Below are 7,488 nucleotides of genomic sequence, written 5' to 3'. Positions count from 1 at the left end.
CTCTTGCTCAAGGCCTTGCAGTTTGTCAATGACATAGCTGGGATTAGAACCTGCCTCCACCAACTCTGAGTCTGAGGCTTTACACTGTACACCAGTGTCCCAGTGTTTGCTTCCCTGAGGAACTGGTGCATCTGAAGCTTGGAAGACTGCATGGTTGGTGGATCCAGCCAGCCCTTCAGCAAAGGCAGACAAGCCCACTGGCTCTCTTTCTTATCTTGCTGTCTCTGGCACAGAATAAATGCTGTTTGTCTGTACCACTCTGCTTCCCTGTTCTGGCCACTCTGCTTCCCTGTTCTGGCTTGGGTGGAAGTGTCGGGGGGTGGGTTGGGGAGGAGTGCAACCATGCTGATCTAGAGCCAATGTTGGCACAGCTGGCAGCCTGCACAACACCTTCATTGGAAAGTGATCCATCAGTCGGCAGCACATGCCTCCCAGGTCCAACTGCCGAGCTGGCACCTCTGAGCCCCTTCAGGTGTGACAGACTCCCTGGCTTAGCACCTTGCAGAACTCACCAGTGATTGCATGCCTGCTTCTTGGAGGGCTCTCTGGGAGGTGACCTGGTTACTCTTGAGGGGCCTTGGAGATGTGGTATGTATGTCAGAGCCTCCAGAGGGGTAAGGGCCCCTCAAATTGGTCCAGCTTTGAAAGGAGCCCACGTTTCCCCACTGTTAACTCCACAAAGCAAGAACACCCAAGACAGCCTTCCTCAGCATCCCAACAGTTCCACAGAGACCCTGACGTCCCTGTGAGTCCGGACAGAGATTCTGCTGGGCGTCCATGCTGGGTGTGGTCCATCTGACCCAGTGTGTGAGGTGGCATGGAAGGGTAGATGCGAGGGGGTTGCCTACATTCAAAGGATTCTTGCTGTTTCTGGTCTAGGAGACTATATTCCTGATCTAGATGAATTTGAATTCCTAGGTTTTGATTAGTGATTCTCAAATTTGAGCATGTATCAGAATTACCACCAGAAGGCTTGTTAAAACACAGATTGCAGGGCCCCACCCAGATTTTCTGATTCGGTAGGTCTAGGGTGGGTGGTGGGTGGTGGTCTATGAATTTTTATTTCTAACATCTCTCAGGATATTTATGCTATTTGTCCAGGAGCCATATTTTGAGAACCATTGGTTTAGAAAAAGGCCAATCCCTAGGAATTTACAGAAATATAAGCTGTCCTGTGTTCTTGGGCTTTTGTTGTTGTTATTAGTTGTCATCAAGTCAATTTTGACTCATATTAAGCCCATGTATGCAGAGTCGAACTGCTCCACAGTGTTTTCAAGACTATGACCTTTCAGAATCAGATCACTAGGCCTTTCTTGTGAGGTGTCTATGGTTAGGTTTGAACATGAATCTTTCAGCTGGCAGTTCAGTGCTTAACCATTTGCACCACCCAGGGACTCCTCAGGCATTTGATGTTGTTGTTGTTAAGTGCCGCCCAGTAGGTTCCAACTCATAGCGACTCTGTATAGGGTTTTCAAGGAGTGGCTGGTGAGTTTGAACCGCTGACCTTGCAGTTCAAACTAACCTTGAGTTTGAGTGATTATCCTACAGTGCACACCAGGACTCCTTGGGTGTTTAGTCCCTGTTTAATATTCTGATTGTTTCCCCATATCCCTTCCTGTGACTAACAGGAGCCCTGAAAGTTGAGGCAGCAGATATTGGTGAAGGTTGGGGCAGCTGGCACAGGGTTCCATCACAGCAATTGTTGTTGTTGTTAAGTGCTTTCTTGTCAATTCCAAGGGGTAGCTGATAGGTTTGAACCACCCACCTTATGGTTCTCAGTCCATTGCCTAGCCTATAGCACAAGACCAGGAGTCCATCAGAGCAATAGTAGACAATTATAATGCCATTCTCAAGCTTCCTGTTTTAAAGTCCTTTGGCCTCTTTGCCTAGGTCTTCCTTCATCCCATCTCCTTGGTACACTTGCATCTTTAAAGTCCTGAGTACTTCTAATGAATCACAGTTAATACTCTCTTTTGTCACTTGGTCCACTATTGACCACCTCCTATAGCATCTCCTCTTCTAAGCACTTTGTCATGCTGAATAATGGCAGTTCCCTCCCTAAGTCGAACGTAGGAGCCACCAAATACCACCCCACCCCTCTTCTCACATAGTTGAAAAAGGGGGTGTTCTGAATTGATCCCCAATGTGTGGAATCAAACAGCTACTTTCTTTTCTCTACTGAGCATAGGGAATACTATTGCCCAGCCAGTAGTTCTCAACTGGGACAGTTTTGACCCCTGTGGACATCTGACCATTTTTATTTGTTACAACTAGAGGGAGGATGTGCTATTGGAATCTAGTGAGTAGAGGTCAGGGATGCTGCTAAATATCCTATAATGCATACATCAGCCCTCCACCATAAAGAATTTTCCATTCTAAAATGTTAATAGTGTCTGGGTCAAGCAGAGGAGGAGAGGAAGTAGAGTGAGACAAGAGGGTTATATTTCTCCCTTTAATCATGTAGAGGAAACAAAGGACAGAAGGGACAGCAGTCCCATACTGCTCAGATTTAGATCTTTCTGGAGCCTGGGGCCACAATAAGTCCATAGTACTGTGGCATTGAAGATCTGCTTTGAGGTAGCCAGAGACAGGGGTCTGAGCAGGAGTTGAATCTCCTACTGCCTACCTTTCCCTGCTTTTTTCTTTTTCCCTTTGCACTTGCCCTTGGTATAGTATAGCACTAGAGGTGTACACGGGCCTCTGGGAGAGACCACTGGGTCATGGGCCCCAATGCCATGCATCACCTGCATTCCTTAGCTCATCCTTGCTATTGCTGCTTACGCTGTCTTTAGTCCAGGCCTTTGGTTTTATTTGAAATCAGTATGTAGGCCTAGGACAGTGAGATTCCAATCAGTCAATAACATTAGCCACTTTACAATGGATATCAACTATGATTGAAGTACTGTGATGGGCTCTTTGATTCTCAATTTTCATATCTATAAAATGAAGGTGATGATGATGATGGTTCCTATCTTGCTTTGCTGCCATGAAGACTACTATTAACATATGCAAATGCATAATTAATGAATTCAAATTGTGGTGTTGGTGAAGAGTATTGAATATATGGTAGACCACCAGAAGAATAAACAAATCAGTCTTAGAAGAAGTACAACCAGAATGCTTCCTAGAAGTGAGGATGGCAAGACTTTGGCTCACTTACTTTAGATACATCATCAGGAAAGACCCATTGCTAGAGAAGGACGTTTTGGTTGATAAAATGGAAGTTTGGCAAAGATGAGGCAGGCCCTTGGCAAGATGCACTGACACATCAGAGCAAGACATGTGGTGGGTATGCAATTGGCAGGTTGCTGGGCACGTCATGTGACTTTGCATTCCTTTGCAGTCTCCCAACCTGTGAAAGGTGCTAGCGTTAGTTTTTTTGTAGCATTCAAGCAGATTTTCTGACTACTGATGTTTCAATTTGACACAATACTCACATCATAGCATCCCGCCTTGCCTATCTTCCGACACCTCCAACCAACTACCTTTGATCAAAGAGTCAGAATCAAAAGGTTCATAAAAGACATTGACATATAGAAAACAAAAGGATACACCTAACTAGCTCTTTTGGGAGTCCTGTTATGGCACTGTAGGATAAGCACTTTACTGTAAAATCTGTTTGACCCACAAAGTTTGCTCCTCAGAAACCTGGAGCAAAGTTCTACTCTGACACACATAGTTCACGCCTTGAGTTGGAGTTCTTTTGATGGAAACTGGTAACTGTTACTCTCTCTTCACCTTTCATATGGGACAAGGACCTCTTCCATAAGAGATTGTTGAGAGGATTGCCTGAGGTGATGTTAGCAGAAGATCTGGCATACAGTGAGTCCTTGACCAAAGTAATTCCTCCAATCACCTGGTCCATCTCTGAATTATTAGTAGAGACAAATTTGGCTGCAACTGAACCCCAGAAAAAGTTATGCAGAGAAGAGTGTCTGGGGAATAACTTGATAGATTTCCCTTCCTCTTCAAAGATCACATTGACTGGGAATAAAAGAGAATTTGATTTTCCAAAGACTTAAATCCACATAACATCAAGAGGCAAGACTGTCTTCTCCTGGATTTTGCTCCTTTCATTTTTGACCTACACCAGGGATTCTTATGAAGGTTCTGGCTGGCTGACTTTCATAAAACCCCAGATGCTCACCCCACTTTCTTTAGGCAAGATCCTTGATTTCATTTTTCCTTTTTATTCCAACTCCTGAGAGTTTCGTATCTTCCAGAATTGCCTACCAGCTATTGGGTATCTTGTAATGATAAAGGGACCTCCAAATTTTCTATAACCTTGAGAATGATTCAAGAGCCTCAGACACCTCTGGGGTTCAAAATCATGGCAGGATGGGTAGATTTGTTTGGAACCCTCAAGTTGAGCCCCAATGATGTGTTTAACTACAACCACCAGAGAGTGTTACTTTACCTATTTCACATCGGTTACCCTGTGTACAAAGGAGCCCTGATGGTGCAGTGTCTAAGTGTTTGGTTGGTAACCAAGAGGTTACCAGTTCAAACCCATATAGCTGCGCTGTGGGAGAAAGACTTGGCAATCTGTGCCCATGAATATTGTTGTGGTTGTTGTTAAGTGCTGCTGATTTGGTTCCGACTCATACCAACCTTGTATAGGGTTTCCAAGTCTTTAAATCTTCATGGGGACAGAAAGCCCCATCTTTCTCTCACAGAGTAGCTGGTGGGCTCAGACCATGGACCTTGGTTCTCAGTCCAGTGCTTATCGTATGGTACCACACTCTCATAAATAATACAGCCTAGGAAATTCTGTGGGGAAGTTCTACTCGGCCATATGGGGTAGCTTTGAGTCAAAATGGACTTGATGGCACCTAACAACAACAACTCTCTACAAATGCACATGCTCCCATTTTACCAGGCACACATACATGTTCAAGCTTAGTTTATGTCCACCAAATTCCCAGGGAAATTATATATTCTGTTCCTTTGTTGACTCTATAATTAAGGGAATTATAACCCAGAGTCCCAGCAGAGAAAACCTAGGAAGGGACAAGGATGTATTTTCTCCTAGACTCTGTATTTCTTGCATGAAATATACTCTTAACTCCCTGATGTATCCCATGGTACCAATCAGAGATGCAACAATAACTAACTTCCAATTCCTTCAAATCATTGTAAGTAGCTGAAGTAGTGTCAGGATTCATGGGTGCCCTTGGCAGCAGGATTCCAGTTTCTGACTCTCATTCTGACTCTTTTAATGGTGTGAGGTACTGGGACTGACTACTGGAATGGAAAGGCCAGACAGCCTTGTATTCAGCAAAGAGAGTATTTTTATTTTAACAAGGTTGATTTTGTTAAAAATAACAGAATCCCTATTTAAGACATGTGAGACTGTGCTCATCACTTTTTCTTTTTGTAGCTCTTTGACAAGGAAACATCAAGGTCGTATTCTGATACTAAGACCTAAGGTGCTAATATTGGGATTGGAGATAGAACATTGGGGCTTTGGAATATTAATTCTAAGCCAATGTCTCAACGTGCCCCAGGTTTGCCCTTCCTGCAGCTTCAGGAGTCAGGAGGTTCACCAACCTTCTCTATGAGCCGTGCCAGTTTCTATTTGCACCAATGTATAACGTCAAAGGAGGGCCCCCACCAAGGCGCCTGCTGCTTGCTGCCAGGCACTCCTGATGACTTCAGCTAATTTCTGAGTCTGGAAACATTGTTGACAATGTGATTTCTGAAACGTGAAAGGCGTTATCTCGTCGTGCCATCTGCGGCGTGTCTGTCTGAGTTGGGGCTTCCGCTGCCACTCTGCCCCCTCGCAGCAACTCTTAGTGCTCCGTCATCATCTCCTACAACTAATTGCTCCAAACTGACAAGGAGGCTCTTTTCATTTAGAAAAACAGGGAAGTGGAACTTTCTTGCTGATGTTCCAAGTCAAGCATGCCAGTTAGATTGATCTTTTGCTTGGGGAAGGTTGGGGGTGGGAGTCTGGTTTCAGCACTGGGCCTGGGACAGCTCCTAGGAAGGAAGGAACCAGAAGTAATGAGGACTAGAAGGGAAGACCTTCCTGTAGTTTTGAGTTTCATGGATCCTGGCATTGAATGAAATGAGCTGTCCTGGAAGGTAGTGAATTCTTGTTGTTGTTAGGTACTGTCAAGTCAGTTCTGACTATTGTTGCTGTTGTTAGGTGCCATCGAGTCAGTTCCAACTCAATACTGACCCTATGCACAACAGAATGAAACAATGCCCGGTCCTGAGCCATCCTCAAAATTGTTGTTACGCTTGAACCAATTATTGCTACCACTAATGGGGGGTCAGTGGTTCGAAACTACCAGCCGCTCTGTGGGAGAAAGATGAGGCTTTCTACTCCCGTAAGGATTTACACCCTCGGAAACCCTGTACAGGGTCGCTATGGGTCGGAACCGACTCGAAGGCACTTAACTTAACAAATGGGGGGGGTGGCCTTGCTCTTATTCATTGGCTCTCCATTTTACCAAGCATGATGTCCTTCTCTAAGGACTAGTCCCTCCTGATAACATGTTCAAAGTATGAGGGATGAAGTCTGGCCATCCTGGCTTCTAAGGAGCATTCTGGTTATATTTCTTCCAACACAGAGTTGTTTGTTCTTCTGGCAGCCCCTGTTACTTTCAATATTCTTCTCCACACCGTAGTTCAAATGCATTGATTCTTCTTGAGTTTTTTTATTTTTTATTTATTTACTGCACAACTTCCACATGCATATGAGGCTATTGAAAATACCATGCCTTGGATCAGGCACACCTTAGCTCTCAAACTGATATATTTGCTGTTTAACAATTTAAAGAGGTCTTTTGCAGAAAATTTGCCTTGCAGTAATCCTATACACAATGAAGGGAACACTGCCATGTCTTGTGCCATTTTCAGGCTGCCTGAGCCTATTGTTGCAGCTTCTGTGTCAGTCCATCTCATTGTCTACATCTTTATTGTTGATCTTCTACTTTATCAAGCCTTATGTCCTTTTCCAGGGACTGGTCCTGCCTAATAACATGTCTGAAGTATGAGAGATGAAGTCTCGTCATTCTCCCTTCTAAGGAGCTTTCTGGTTGTATTTCTTCCAAGACAGATTTGTTCCTTCTTCTGGTAGTTTATAATACATTCAATATGCCTTGCCAACACCATAATTGAAATATTCTTCATTTCTTCATTCCAATTCTTCATTGTTCCAAATAATGAATCCAAATGTTCTTAATTCCAATTCTTTTTCAGTCTTTTTATTCTTGGTCCAGCTTTCACATGCATACGAGGCAATTGAAAACACTATGACTTGGGTCAGGTGCTCTTAGTTTTCAAAGTGACACCTTTGTTTTTAACGCTTCAAAACAGGTCTTTTGCAGCAGATTTGCCCAATGCAGTACATCATTTGATTTCTTAAATGTTGCTTCTGTGGGCATTGATTATGAAATCCTTGACAACTCCAATCTTTTCACCATTTACCATGATGCTGCTTATTGGTCCAGTTGTGAGAATTTTTGTTTTCTTTATATT

The sequence above is a fragment of the Chrysochloris asiatica genome, unplaced genomic scaffold (genome assembly GCF_000296735.1).
Source record: "Chrysochloris asiatica unplaced genomic scaffold, ChrAsi1.0 scaffold00403, whole genome shotgun sequence".
NCBI lineage: Eukaryota > Metazoa > Chordata > Mammalia > Afrosoricida > Chrysochloridae > Chrysochloris > Chrysochloris asiatica.
This window is presented reverse-complemented; position numbering follows the sequence as displayed.